The 16,383-nt window shown below is 36.2% G+C and overlaps 1 protein-coding gene across 2 annotated transcripts in view; it reads left to right on the top strand.

The window, feature by feature from the left end:
• The first annotated feature begins 9,167 nt into the window (after window positions 1–9,167).
• Window positions 9,168–16,383, top strand: part of plekhm3 (pleckstrin homology domain containing, family M, member 3) — a 51,335-nt gene continuing 44,119 nt past the window's right edge. Inside the window, exon 1 of one of the 2 annotated variants that reach the window (XM_038297474.1) lies at window positions 9,168–9,244. The gene's annotated coding sequence lies outside the window, so the exon portion shown is untranslated. Of the gene's footprint in view, window positions 9,245–15,578; window positions 16,254–16,383 lie in introns of those variants that run through there. The other variant, XM_038297475.1, reaches the window with a different exon arrangement.

Here is a 16,383-nt window from a genome sequence, read left to right as displayed (position 1 = left end):
GATAGATAGATAGATAGATAGATAGATAGATAGATAGATAGATAGATAGATAGATAGATAGATAGATAGATAGATAGATAGATAGATAGATAGATAGATAGATAGATAGATAGATAGATAGATAGATAGATAGATAGATAGATAGATAGATAGATAGATAGATAGATAGATAGATAGATACAGCATAACTGTACAATTTAGAGATAATTTCGGAAACAAACACTTTTTTTGCAAGTGACAGAAATGTGTTTTTGGTCAGATGAAGGTGCGTTTAATGGGTTGTTGAAAAAATGTCTGATCTGATCTAAAATATCTTTAGAGCTCAAGCTTGTGTTTGCCTGAGAATATCAAATGTTTGGAGAGCCCTCTTGTGGACAAATGATGAAAGTTGTCTAACCTTTTGGAAATCCATGATTCCTCTTTTTAACTACACAGTTAATTTTTTTAAACCCAGGCTGTTGTTGTTATATATGATATGCACTTTGTTGAAATGTGGATTTTTGATTACAATTTAGTGATTCCAAAGATGTTGTCGATCCACTTGTTGTCTGTTCAATTAATACATTTGTTCAATTTTATTACTACATTGATATCATTTTATCATATTCTACAAATTATTTTTAGGAAATGACAAATATTAAAATAAGTATAATGTTTGTGAAAGGAAGTTCACACAGTCAGTCTAAAAGTATTGTATTGTACTGTATTCCACTTCTCCACATCAGATTATTTGCATTTAGAGGTCAATGATTAATTATAGACCTAATTATAAATTATGATTAACATAGTAACAACTTTGCGACGTCCCTAAGAAGTAAAATTCCTGGATATTTAATAGATTCTACATCCCACTTCCACTTATAATGGTCTCTAACGGTTTGGGGATGGTCATCAAGGTTAATATTAGAGTTATATTTACTTTAATTGTGTAACCTGAAAGAGTGACAAAATCCTGAAATGTGTATATATCTTTTGTCAAATTTGAGTAGCTTTGGGTCAATAATCAGTGGATAAAACCAATTTCTCCATAAGAGTTACCACTGAAATATCAAAAACAAGTGCATCTAAATGGCCCCCTTTTCTCACTCTTTCTTCTAGTTCTCTGGGCTCAGTTTGGTCTCCATTAATGTTGTAATTCTTTTTCCAGTTGCTGAGTCTTTAATCCTGCAATTGCTTCAAATGTAGAATTATGAAAGCCAAATTTACTGAGCATTTTTAATATGAGGGACATTACTGTGTTAAATGCCTTTTCTGCATTTAAACTCATCACAAAGATCTCTTATTGCACTTCATGAAGCACTGATGGGTCTGTCTTTATTTAATGAATCCATTTTGGTCAGTCTGTATCACAGAAACTAAGACAATTTCAAATCTCCTTGAACTGATAGACGCAAACAGTCTGTATTCAAGACACCAACTGTAACTTCTAAATTCTTATCTGTTGTTTCCTTCCTCTGATATGACAGGAGTTATTGCTTCATTTCATAAAGGAGGGACTTTTATTATGCTTCACCCAGTTAAATGTTTCAGTTAGGTTGCAGTTAGGTAACCCTCCATTATCTTCCACCACATTTAGGGCCTAATCCAACTGTTCCTGCCATCTTTTGGTTTTTCACTTCCTTTATCGCCAGCTGGATTTCCTCTTTGGTCAGTCAATCTTTATGCTCTTCTATCAATGTTGGGACATCTAGTTGCCAAAAGCATTATTATCTTCATTATTATCTACTACGTTTTGGAAATAAAGCTTTGGATTGTAATTCTGAAGGCACAATTTAATTTGTTCTTATTTTATTTCACTTCTATTATTCAATGGGTTTCTATTTTTTTTCTTTTGACTGGTTTTTTCAGCCTGTTGTTTCTTTTAAGAGTTTTAAGGATATCCTGCCTTACTCATAATACTGTTGTTTAGCCACAATGTGCGTTTTTTTTTTAAACCTGCACTGTTGTAATGTCAGCTATTTTTTCAGTTGCTTTATTCAATCTTTTCATAAATATTTTCCAAACGTTCCTGTTGAAGTTTCAGCAGTTTTCATTTAATACTGACAATAATGTGATGATAGTTTTTCTTTTTTTTCTTTTGGTAAAAAGATTATAACTATATCAATTTATTAACTGCCTTATAAGCATCCCAAATTAGTCCTGGATGAATCTCTATTGTATAATAATCTATTGTTATAATTTAGTTTAAAATATTTCCCAAATGCCATGTCAACCTTTCTTTTTGAATAACTTGTAATTGTTTATCCTTGACTTCCAAGAGTAAATATTTTATTCTTTATGATGTAAACTTGAAAATGATCATTAACTTGGCAAGGCTCAATTTCATGTTTTGTTTTACACTGAAAAGTCATTTTTAGACATAAAAACATAATCTAAACAGGGGGTTTAAAAAAAAAGTATCTTCTCTTTTAGTTGGATAAATGTATCTAAACACATCAAAAACACTGCTCTAAGAAATTATCAATTTTGTTTCATATGCTTCTAGTTTCGCCTTTTCAATTCAAAGAATCAAATTTTGAGTTCAGTGTGATATCGAAATCCCTTGTCCTTAACTTTAATATGTATTTATAAAAGGGTTAGCAGCCTTCAATTGTTATTTATTGACCTTTTTCATCTTTATATTCCGACAGATGTTTGTAATTTAGTGCCCCAGTTATCAGAATTGCAACTGCCATACTCCACCCTGTATTGTGATAAGAATAAAATATCCTCTTAAAATTTTCAATGTTTTTCATCTGAGAGATGTGTTTCTTGCATCAGAGCAGTTAATGCATTAACTCCTTAGGTCTTTCCATCCGTTCAGATGTACTCATCTCCCTCCTTCTCTGTTTTCATTTATTTCAGCTTATCTTCATATTGTAATCTGGGTTAAATCAGAATTGTTCTGTTTATTTCAGGAACTCTCTCACAGCACAGCAAGTCATGATGATGGACCGACCTGATGTAAGCAACTCTTTATTTTAAAGCAAATACAGAACTCAGAAAGGATTTATTTAGGCGATTTCTTCATTCAGCATCCAGACAGTAATTAGACATGCGAGTAGTTGGTAAAGTTAGCATTAAATAAATGTTAAATATTATCCATCCATCCATCTTCCTCCGCTTATCCAGGGTTGGGTCGCGGGGGCAGCAGCTTAAAAAGGGAGGCCCAGACTTCCCTCTCCCCAGCCACTTCTTCTAGCCCCTCAGGAGGAACCCCAAGGCGTTCCCAGGCCAGCTGAGAAATATAGTCTCTCCAGCGTGTCCTGGGTCTTCCCCGGGGCCTCCCCCCTCTCCTTGGGCTGCCACCTTATCGTGGTGGAGAGCTTTGAGTGTCACAATGATCCTGGAAGCTATGCTGTCTGGGGCTTCATGCCCCTGGTAGGGTCACCCAAGGCAGACAGGTCCTAGGTGAGGAACCAGACAAAGCGCAGCCCGAAGCCCCTATGATGAGTACGACCTTTGGATTCGACAGATTCCCACTCTGGAGGGGGGGCAAGATGGCGGGCAAGATGGGGGCAAGATGGCGAGCGCCTGGTGGCCGGGCTTTTACCCATGGGGCCCAGCCGGGTTCAGGCCAAAGAGGAAACATGGGTCCCCCCTTACATAAGCCCACCACCCCTGAGAGGGGCCATAGGGGTCGGGTGCAATGTGTGTTGGGTGGCGGCCGAGGGAGGGGACCCTGGCGGGTGTGTGTGTGTGTGTGTGTGTGTGTAGAGTATATACAATTTTTTTTTTTTTTTTTTATTACAGATTTTCAGACAGTCAATGAACATTTCCATTTCATAAAGTGCAGCAGTGATTAAATGTAAACAGTGTGGGAGAAAAAATGGTGCAAAAAATGCATTGATAAGGAAGTTCAAAGCATTATGGTGCAAATATGCAGTATTAGATTGCATTACATAAAAGCTAAAAAAAAAAATAAAAAAAAACACAAATTCTGCAGGTATCCTTTTTATTTCACTGTGCATACACATAACATATTTTAGTGTCATCTCACTCAAGAATTTCAAATGATCATGTTGAATAAAGAAACTGTATTAAAATGTCTTAAATTGAATTAAGAAAATGACAATCTCATTTTTTTTAAACGACATGTCAACCAACAGCTTTTAAAAAAGCCTTTATGTAATATAACTGGTGCTTTTGTTGTTTTTCTTTCCTTATGCGCAGAAAAATATCAAATTACTCTAACTCTACATTCTACTACTAAGGAGAGGGGAAAAAAAGAAGAATCCAGTTAAAGAACTTTAATGTTTAATTGTACTTTTTTATTGGAGCATTGTCAGGATACAATGTCCGAACATGTCCGACTCACTGACACTTCAAATATTTCTAGCAATGGGAAGTACTTCATGTGTGCCTAAAATTGTTTCAGCCCTCATAAGCACACTGTTTGGAGGAGAATAATGTGTTCTATCACGTTAGACAGATACTTTGGGTGGCAGGTCAGCTTTAAGGAGCCCATTAGCAGAAACCCATTCTCAACCTCTGCTGTGCCCTCCTTTCTTCTGCTTTTTTCCCCCATTTTGGTCAGATTTGTCTGTGCAGACGTATTTCATGACCTTTCTTTGTGAGACAAAATAAATGTACTCTATCCTGCTGCTTTTCTTGGTATCGATCATGCTTTTTAGAGATTTTTATCCCATTTCATGGTAATGATAATAATGGAAATGCACCGTGTTTCAGAATTGGTTTTGATGCAAAACACATCAGAGTACAGTTCTTCAAAAATCTGAAAGGTTTATCAGATTTCTGTAGAAATATCTTTGATCCTTGCTCATAGAGTGCAGAATGGAAACAGGCAATAGTACCATTATATGTTCTTCTAATCATATTTTAACAGGAAAAAAATGCAATTAAGGCTTTAACTAATATTATTTAGAATGAAAAACTGTCTTAACAATGAAATAAAAATAAAACCACAAAGGGCCAGTAGAAAGGATGATGGGTGATTTTTCTTTCTGTTATTTCAGCAAAAATATTTAGCACATAAAGTACATCTAAGTATTCATTTTACTGTACATAAGAGTTATTTTTCCAAAAGGTAAATTGTTTTGTGTTTTTATTGTGTCTATAATAAAGTAAACCATATTTTTTTCCTCTATATAATAGAAGGACTGTGAGAAATGAATAGTTACCTATCCTCTTTGAATTTAATGTGCATTACATACATGCACTTTTATTTTTTTCTAGTTTATGACGGCTCTGTTTCTGTATTAAGCATCTTTTTCTGCACATAGTTTTTGTTAGAGTTTCTCTGAGCGCCTTACATGGCTCATTGTACCAGCTCTGTTGTATTGTTTCAAGTTATAGGTAGAAGAAAATAAAGATTCATCTAATCATATTTTATTGGGGGGGGTTTTTCTTCCTTCGATGCATTCTGCCTTTGTGTCCCTCATAGTGTACTTAATAAGCATATGATAACTTTTTAAGCTCTACATTTTTGTGTACATTAGCAAATACACTCACCGGCCACTTTATTAGGTACCCCATGCTAGTAACGGGTTGGACCCCCTTTTGCCTTCAGAACTGCCTCAATTCTTCGTCGCATAGATTCAACAAGGTGCTGGAAGCATTCCTCAGGGAGTTTGGTCCATATTGACATGATGGCATCACACAGTTGCCGCAGATTTGTTGGCTGCACATCCATGATGCGAATCTCCCGTTCCACCACATCCCAAAGATGCTCTATTGGATTGAGATCTGGTGACTGTGGAGGCCATTTGACTACAGTGAACTCATTGTCATGTTCAAGAAACCAGTCTGAGATGATTCCAGCTTTATGACATGGCGCATTATCCTGCTGAAAGTAGCCATCAGAAGTTGGGTACATTGTGGTCATAAAGGGATGGACATGATCAGCAACAATACTCAGGTAGGCTGTGGCGTTGCAACGATGCTCAATTGGTACCAAGGGGCCCAAAGAGTGCCAAGAAAATATTCCCCACACCATGACACCACCACCACCAGCCTGAACCGTTGATACAAGGCAGGATGGATCCATGCTTTCATGTTGTAGACGTCAAATTCTGACCCTACCATCCGAATGTCGCAGCAGAAATCGAGACTCATCAGACCAGGCAACGTTTTTCCAATCTTCTATTGTCCAATTTCGATGAGCTTGTGCAAATTGTAGCCTCAGTTTCCTATTCTTAGCTGAAAGGAGTGGCACCCGGTGTGGTCTTCTGCTGCTGTAGCCCATCTGCCTCAAAGTTCGACGTACTGATGCTCTTCTGCCCACCTTGGTTGTAACGGGTGGTTATTTGAGTCACTGTTGCCCTTCTATCAGCTTGAACCAGTCTGGCCATTCTCCTCTGTCCTCTGGCATCAACAAGGCATTTCCGCCCACAGAACTGCCGCTCACTGGATGTTTTTTCTTTTTCGGACCATTCTCTGTAAACCCTAGAGTTGGTTGTGCGTGAAAATCCCAGTAGATCAGCAGTTTCTGAAATACTCAGACCAGCCCTTCTGGCACCAACAATCATGCCACGTTCAAAGTCACTCAAATCACCTTTCTTCCCCATACTGATGCTCGGTTTGAACTGCAGGAGATTGTCTTGACCATGTCTACACGCCTAAATGCACTGAGTTGCCGCCATGTGATTGGCTGCTTAGAAATTAAGTGTTAACGAGCAGTTGGACAGGTGTACCTAATAAAGTGACCGGTGAGTGTACATTTTCATTTAACATTTGTTAAAAAAAAATACTAAAAAGAATTCAATTCAGGGATCTATGTGAAAATATGTTGTATTAACTAATCCTTATATTTGAAAAACTTTTCACATTTAACATCTAAGTGTTTAAGATTTTTTATTAAGTTGACCATTTCTGCAACTAAAATCTGTAAATTCTGGTCAGCAACATTTGAGCTTTCTTTACTCCAACAGCCCTAAATACAATATCCAAATGAAACCAAGAGTGTTCAGAGTTCCCTTTAGCAAGTAGAGTGCATCTCTGTGTAATTTGATCCTAGAATAAATCCATCTGTTCAGTCAAGGCCTCAGCAGTTTGTTAGAGAACATTAGTGTAGAAACAGCCCTGTGAAGACCAAGGAGCATAGCTGACAGGTAAGGGAAGAATTTTTTTGAGAAACATACAGTAGGGTTAAGGGTTAAAACAAGCTTTACAAGAACCTTACTGAGCATTTTCTAATCCATTATCCAAAAACAGGAAATAATCCACTAAGATTGACCGTCCACCTAAACTAAAACGGAATGGAAGCAGAGCATTGATCAGATAAGTGTACAATAATGACTTCTGGAGGTTTGTCAGAGTTTAGCTCTGGGGAGGATCACCATATTGTTAATATGAAAAATAGTTGATTTAATTTTATTTAGAAAAACCTGAGATGAAGCAATGATATCATACAACTATAGAATAACATTATTTGGGGAATATTAATGTTTATGTTTAATGTTTATGCATTTATCAGATGCTTTTATCAAAAGCAACTTACAACATAGACACAATTTTAGTTTTTAATATCAAAAGTTTCTTTTGATATTATGATACATTCAATAAATTATGATATTATAATATTACGAATCATTGTGTTTTTGCTGCTTGTTTTAATTTAAATACACATGTTGCGTCAACTGTTATTTGTAATATCTAATCCTGTTTTAGTTTCAACTGAGTTGAAATTTGTTATTTACTGCTAAATGTATATCTATATGAAATTTATAGAATTAAATTAAATTACCTATACTCCCTTTTTTGATGAACATTTAATTATTTTAAAAAATTATTGATGACTTTTAAAATATGGAGCACAAATGTATCCCCACTTCATTTGTTAAAATTATATCTTTCTTACTAGAACTAAGAAAGTAGAGGATATCAGCCCTGTTTATAAGTCCTTACACTGGCTCCCTGTAGCTAAGAGAATAGACTTTAAAATCCTTCTGTTAGTCTATAAATCACTGAATGGATCAGAACTTTAAAGGAAAAGTCCAGTCTTAATTAGAATTCAAACTTCTGAAAGTACTTTAAATATAAAAGCATTGCATACTGTTCAATAAATGATAGGTGTTTTAATTAAGAGTAGTTTTCATTTGAATGTGCTTTACTGGAGGCATCCATGTTTGTCAAAGAACACTACTGCCACCCACAGGTTTGTTATGTCACAGTGTGGTATCGGCTGTTGAGCAAGTCTTAATCCTGTATCTAGTGTTTGCCACAACGTGTTATTATCCAAGCCCTCTTGAAAACATTCTTCTTCGAAATGTTGGCTATGTTTTTTTTTTCTCTGCCAGAAGTTCAGTTGCAAATCCTCCCTCTGCAAGTTGGCAATCCAACAACGAACCTTCCGTTGTGGATCATGAATGGGAAAAGTAACATAATGATTTTTTTCACTTTTACCTGATGTATTACAACATCCAACTGCCATGCACATGGGCATTGTCACTTTAACCATAGACCTTGCACATTTCAATGGTGAAGTCATCTCGGAATCTAAAATAACTGTTGTTGATTGCAGGTGTATATAATAGTTGCCATAGATTTTGCTTGTAAAGCGGAGAGAATGGCCATAGGCTTAGGTATAGATAATGATCCATTGATTATTCATGCTGTCTGGACTTTTCCTTTAATAAATAACAGATTTGTTGTCAATGTGTCAACCTCACAGACCACACAGGTCTTCTAGTTCAAGTCTACTCAGTCCACCCAAAACTAGAACCATGATGCAGCATATAGTTTCTATGCTCAACTTATCTGAAACATACTTTAAAAAATTATGTATATGTCCTGAAAGCCTGAGCTATTAAATCCATTTTTTTAGAGCTGGCTTTGACTGATGAATTTAAATTTTAACTGAGGTACAATTAGTTTAAACTTGTGGCCCAGCAGTTTTATTTGTTGTACTTCCTTCTTCTATCATGTTTTTATCTTTACTTGCTTTTATTCTACAATTTGAATCGTTTTTGTTTTTGTTCTTAATTTTGCTATATACGGTACATAAACTTACCTCAAGTTCCCTCATATTTTCCTAATTAAAACCAGTAGTAAATAGAAATTCTAAAGATAAATAAATATATATACTTGGCACAATTTAATTTAAAACAGAAAGGTTCACAAAGTGAAATTCTAATCTGTATTTTTATTATTTTATTTCTGTGCATTTCATCTTTTTAATTTATTTGGGTTATGATTCGCATCAAAAATGTTAAACATCACTTGGAACCTTATTTTCCAGCCTGAGTTGCCCATCGGCGACTTTCAAGCCGACGGACTAGAATGACATAATGGTAAACAGAGTAAGGTGAGTCTGATATATCTTTACCGGTTGGAGCATGAAGACAGTTTTACTAGTAGACACTGCAGCAGCAGTACAGTAAAGCCTTTTGATTGTATTCCGAGTTACTAAAACATTTGATGCTAAAGCCACATCGATCTGTGATGGAGAGCGTTAGCCATTAGCGCCCATTAGCAAAGGATAAATGGGCCGAATTCTCCCAAGTTTTCCTATCAAATATGAAATTATAAAAACTATTTGTTTTGTTTACATAGAAACGCGTGTCTGTGGTACATTATAATTTACTAAAGCTGTACAGAAAGTCAAAGGGGGTTTCTATTCGGTTTCTGCAGAGATGCTGAATCCTGATGGATTCGGAAAATAACGGTGGGGTTGAAGTGGCTGGTTAAAGGGGCCGTTTAGTGATTTGTGACAGCTACTACTTCTTTGAACTGCTTTTTAAATTTTTTATTTCATTTCTTACGAAAACGTGATAATAAGCGCAAAGGAACAATCCAGTGTATTTTATATCAGATGTTCCTCTTTTTGGGATGTAATTTGGTTCACGTTCAATATGAATTCTTAGAATTACAATTGAAGAAAGTATTAACATAACAACTTTTACCTGTTATTACGTTTCGCTCGTGTTAGATGCAGGGGCGGAGCTAGATGGGGGGCCATGGCCACCCTTATCTAATCATTGGCCACCCCTAACATTTATTTCCCCTATAATACAGACGGTGGCAGTATTAATACTTTTAAGTGAAATATAAAAAAAAAAAAATGTTTTCAAATATTAACAATTACTTGACAACAAAAGCACTGTGGTTGATTATGCACATTATAATACTAACATTAAAGAGAATAATCCATGCTCTTTTCAGAACTAGATTTATGTGTTAAATGGGGTAAAGAGAAAATTATGCGTCTCTGAAAGCCATCTAGGAGTTTTCAGTGAAATCATAGATAAATAACTATTTTAATAAAAACTTGATAATTAATTTATGTAGATATTAGTATTTGTAAATATCAATTAATTAATTGTTGATAAAAGTAAGTAAATAATAACAAAGGAAGACATGTTTGCCCCAGAACTCAAAGCTGAAAGAATTTAATTCACTTTACCTTTTATCTAGAAAGCATGGAAGTTTTATATATATGCGTATATTTGATAGCATAGATTGTATGAAAGTATAATTTGCCTTTATTTAGAAAATGCAGCTGTTAATTTTAATGTGCTCGTTAATTTTCCTGTAGGAACAGTGTAGATTGACCCTGAGGTTCTGGCGCGTATCTACTTTCAGCCACCCCTCAGTGTACATTGGTCATTGCCTGGCCACCCTTATTAAATTTTTCTGGCTACGCCTCTGGTTAAGATGGTAAATTGTTCTAGTTAGAGGAATGAAAATGCAAGATCTACGTTATCAGAAAAGATAACTCACCTAATATATAATTTATTTTGTTGAGAATAAACAGTTTGCGGAGATATATATAATGCAGTACATATTTCAAGAGTATGAATGGTTCTGAGTTCTTACAAATATGTATGGTAAATTGAGCTTTATTCTGATCAAACAATATTTAAAGGAATAGTACACCCAAAACATGATTAGCCTTCATTTTCTACTCACCTCCATGCTGAACAACACTCTGGAGTACTTTTTTGATATCTCAAATGCATCTGGAGATCTGGGAGGCTTCTTGCTGTCTGCTGACATTCAAATAATGGAGGTCTATGGTGCCCGAGGCAGAAAGGTCCATAAAAGTCCACAAAAACGTGTCAATATTCCTCCATACTGCTCGTCCAATGTATTACAAGTGTCCTGAGTGGGTAGCATCCAGAATTTACTCGAAACGAAGTCATTTAGAATGTTTTTAGAGCATAAACAGTAGTGTATAGGATTTCCTGAAAGCGCGCACATGCGCGTTCACGACGCTACGGAAGCCGGCAGACCAAACCAGCGCATTCAGCTCGGCAAAGAACTCATGCTCTTCCTCAACACTGAAGTCCTCAGACATTTTTCTCTAGTTGTTTCTTTCTTTGCACAGGTAAACAGCACATTTGTTCTTCTACGCTTGCATTATCGGCAAAGCAGACGCTGAATGCGCACTTTCATCTGGTTTGGTCTGCCGGCTTCCATAGCGTCGTGAACGCGCATGTGCGCGCTTTCAGGAAATCCTATACACTACTGTTTATGCTCTAAAAACATTCTAAATGACTTCGTTTCGAGTAAATTATGGATGCTACCCACTCAGGACACTTGGAATACATTGGACGAGAAGTATGGAGGAATATTGAAACGTTTTTTGGTGACTTTTATGGACCTTTCTGTCTCGGGCGCTGGGCACCTCCATTATTTGAATGTCAGCAGACAGCAAGAAGCCTCCCAGATCTCCAGATGCATTTGAGATATCAAAAAAGTACTCCAGAGTGTTGTTCAGCATGGGGGTGAGTAGAAAATGAAGGCTAATCATGTTTTGGGTGTACTATTCCTTTAAAAACAAACAAGCAAAATGGTAAATGTATGTCTAATGTAGTGGTTCTGGTTAGGACCATATATTGGGATGTAATCACTGTAAAATCGATACTGCTCTAAAGAATGCCAAACTTGTTATTGTAAATTCGAGCCCCATTTGTCAATAATCCATTCTGCCTGTTGGACTCCAGTAGATGCCCTCATTTAAAACAGATTATAGTGTCCAAGATGCTGAAAGTCGGATGGGCTTTTAGTGTCTCAATGGCAGCTTAATTTATCAGATACCACAAGTAGAATAATATGGTCGTCTTTAATTTTTATGATGTTTTTTTATTATTCTATCAGCTCCTGCATTGGTTTACAGAATTTGTATGAAGCTGACATGAATTAGCAGGTTGATCCTGTAAGAATGAGCCCAGGGAATACCTGACGAAGGTTAAGATGCTGTGTAGAAAGTACCTTGCATAATCTGCTGAGTGTGCTTTCCATCACATTATGGATTCCAGCTGGAGGCTCGCATCCATGTGTAATAAACTTCCCTCCTATTGGTATTAAGACCTTGAATGTATTTGCAATATTTATCAGGAAGTGGAAAGCAGAATCCAGCCAATCTCATCAAATTGAATATTGACTGAATTGCACATAGCCCTGACCCCTCCAACTTAGCCCTAGTCGGGAGAGCTCCATCAGCAGTCTGTTTAAACTCATTTTTGTATGTTGGTCAGCATTCGCACTGCTGCTCTTCAAAGCCTAAACCTAGGACTGTACTGCAGGAATGACATCAAATTGAATGTGCAAAGTTTCGATTGCTTTGATGCAGTGAACCATGAAGGACTTTTTTTCATTTGCCTGACAACAGGCGGTCCCATAAACAATAAACGAGATTCCACCTTTATCTAATCGCTTATATTGTAGGACTTTACATACCAAGTAGATTTAGAAAAAAAAAGGTGTTGAAAAACCAGTGGGATGCAAACCATTTGTGTGCATAGAACAGAAATATTAAGGTAAACAGAGGTGGCTGGCAATGCTAAAGTTAGCAACTTACTTTTAGCTTCCTAAATGGACTAAAATAAAGGACTGTTTCACTTTTTTGTGGTTTTCTAAGGATTGCACACTCTATTTCACCACCTCCTTAAAAATCTTAAATACTTTGTTACTCCTGTAGCTGATAGTAACTGAACATAGATGCTTTAAATAGTTAGTTCTTGCAAAAGCAAACATTAATTTTAAATGCTTAGGTCATGTGCAGACCACTTTAAATTGAGGTAAACATGGTGCTATGTTGTCATGTGAAAGAACGACAGCACTCTGAGGCAGATTGTGGTTCTTTCTAACATATTTGAGCTATAGAGAGGAGTCTCTATTTCTGTGGATTATAAATAATCTACAGCAGTAGAGATTTAAGCCAACTGTCCTTGTTGATGTTTTGACCTGAAAGCAGACTGCATGATGCTAAAATACTGTAGGTATAATTCTACCAAATTCTTCTAACTGTTGATATCAAATCATGTGATTTTACAATCAGAAACAGACCAAACATGTTCTATTTTCTGGGGAGTCATGTAAATAGAAAGCATTTTATTATTCAGCAAGAATGTAGAAAAAAAACAGGACTTATGGAACAACCATCTTTGGAAAGATAAAGGTTTATTTCCCAACAGAAGAGCCTCATAGAAAGTTTGACAAAATAGAGATTGTGGTTTGTATTGGTTTATTTTCTGCAGTTTGTCAGTTATGAAACCTTCTATAAGAGGGGGAAAAAGTCGCCATGCTGGTTAAATGCTCTTTATATGTCCCCACATGACTCAAATCTTTGGTGACAAATGCTAACCCACTTGTGGGAATCTGTTTATCATTTTCATCAAAAGGTGCAACAAAAGACACAACTGCACCCTGGAGTAGTTTTGTCCAAACTTTGAATTTCTAACAATAAAGTACCTGGAAATAATCTATACATTCAGTAGGAGAGGTACTTATGTTATTGGTTTTCTCAGACGTGGTATTTTTCCATCTTCCCTGTTACAGTGAGTAGGCAGCATGGTTCTGGCTGCTCTTTGGGTTTCTTGTGATTCATCTAGAATTCAGAAAATAAGTCAGTGAGTAACTGATGGACTCAGAGCCCGTCTGCAGGGACGATGATGTCATTCTATAAAGGGTGGGTGTATGTGGTAAAATGTTAATTATTACAAACTGGACAATACTAATCTTTTGGTTCAAATTCAAAATCTTTTGGATTTAACAAATTTTACTCAAAAAAATAAAAAATTTGGGACATTTTTTGAAGAACTGGCCACCAAAAGAAGGGGTGTTGAAATTAAGCACCAACAATAAAAAAAAAAACTACACAATTATTTTAAAAACACTAACATATGTCACTCTTTTTGTGCTTCGAATCTAAAATGATTTACAGATCTCTCTTTTTTTCCAAATTACCCTAGTTTGTGTGTTGCATTTAAACATGACATTTTTTTTTATTTGTGAGGAGGATAAAATAAATATAATCTAAATGAAAAGGAAATTAGGTTTCAATTTTAGATTTTTTTTGTCCTCAGATAGGATGTTGCTTACCTAAAGAGATAAATAAATGAATGAATAATTCCCTAAGAAGCACTTAAATAATCATAGACACATTATTTCTCTCTTATGGGCAAGATTAAGGTAGTTTTTGACTCAATAAGTATGAAGACGCTGCTTTAAAACAAAAAAAAACTATGATAGGACTAATTTTCACAAATGGGCTAACTGGAGTTCTCTGTTGATTTTGTAGACATCAGTAGCTGTCAGGTGGGCCATGGTAGAAAGGGACATGGGCCAGATTACATGTTGGCATAGAAGAGCGAGACTTTTTATGCTTTCTTTGGTAGAAAGATAGTGATACTGACTGACAGCTTAACAAATATCTTATAAAATTCCACTTGTTTATATCATCTTTATCTTCAGACTGTGCCAACCGAACCTAACTTACCTATGGCGGCAGGATTCTGCAGAAACTCAACCATGAGCTCATACTATGTATAGCTATCTCCAGTCAGAAATTAGGGTGAAGTGTACTGATGTTTCATAAAGTTCCTTTATTTAAGGCCAACTGACCGTTCGGACAGCTGATCACTGCTTTTCGCTCTCCGTTGGTCATATAACTCCGCCTCCCCGCAGGATGCATGCTCCATCTTTGTTATTTTTCGTTGCTGTCACTACCCGACAGCAGGTAGCTGTCTCAGCAGATCCCATGATGCTGTATCTGCTCGTCTAGTGACCATGGATGATCTCTATTTTTCAAGGTGCATTGTGGGAGATTACAAGTTCACTACTTTTTCATCCATCATTTAAAATGCTGTATTCACTATATAGTGCCCTATGGTGATTTGGGCAGACATTCAGACATGGCCCAAGATTAAGAAAAAATATCCTGGTGAACCATAGTCGAGCAGTAAGCTAGTAGAAAATGTTAGCAAACTTCCTCTAAAGCCTTTCAAAATAAAGCAAAAAAAAAAGGAACTTTCCTATCCATCTGTTTACTTTATATTTGTGTTGGTTTGGATTTATGAGGTTAGTTACAATAGTTGATCATCGGTTTTACAATCAGTCTAAATATCAAGCCCTTAAAAACACAGTAAAGTTTTTACTTTGGGTTTGTTACACTATGATCCACAAGCGCATTCTCATTCACCACAAGCTTATATAATGCTAAACAAGCATATTTTACTAAACTTAGGTGAATATCTGCCGCATTGATGCTTATTATAAAAGGCTTGCAGATATTTCAGTATTAGTTAAGCAATTTATCTGTATATTTTCCATATTTGTAACCCTGTATCAACAGGATTTAAGGCTGGTTAGTTCCCTTTTATCTCCAGCTGATTCCCTTAAATTATTGTTATAACGTAATATTATATAATCATCAATTATACATGATGTCTGCATGTGTCAAATTTGTAATTTTGTTGGATTGTCTGTAATAAAGCTGGACATTCAAGACTCAAAGGTGCCCCAATGCTAAAAGCTGATTGGTCAGTCAGCTATCTGTGTCCATAAATACATTTGCAGAACTACATGTCCAGCAAACATAGGTTGTTGCAAGCAGCTCTTATTGAGTCTGTGGATGGAAGTTGTTTTATCTAAAACTGAGCAGAATTATGTGTTTGCCCCTTTTTGTGGCTATAGCTTGGGGGGGCTAAAATGATAGGGCTTTATATCATCGCATCTAAAGAAAACATTAAAAACTCCCTATTTGTAGTTCTGAGTAATATTCCTGACCATGTGCTCATATGGGAAGCACCAGATGTTACCTTCTAGTGATGTAATGTTCATTTAATAATTAATAGATGTAGAAGGAAGATCAATAGGAGCACAAATGACAAAGCGTATGTAACAATTGTATGGAGGGAGGAGGATGAAAAAGGATGAGCACGTCTGGCAGACTGATGGAAACCCCACCCAGACCTGATTCCTTGCCGCTCCGTCCGCTGATAAGCAGCTGATGAGGAAGTGGAGCAGTATTTCACAAGGACGTATAGGGCAGGATGATCAACTCTATTGAGCTAATCAAGATACTGTTGGTATGTTTGAAGCTGATTTCTCTTTTATTCTTATCTCATGTTTGCCTTGACAGAGTCTCTGTTTAAATAAGCAAAACCAACTTTGAAAACAAGCGCTTTTGTTCCTTTCTTTCCAGAAATTAGATTTCTC

The sequence above is a fragment of the Cyprinodon tularosa genome, unplaced genomic scaffold (assembly GCF_016077235.1).
Source record: "Cyprinodon tularosa strain WSP-4 unplaced genomic scaffold, ASM1607723v1 ctg388, whole genome shotgun sequence".
In the NCBI taxonomy this organism is placed as follows: domain Eukaryota; kingdom Metazoa; phylum Chordata; class Actinopteri; order Cyprinodontiformes; family Cyprinodontidae; genus Cyprinodon; species Cyprinodon tularosa.
This window is presented reverse-complemented; position numbering and strand designations above follow the sequence as displayed.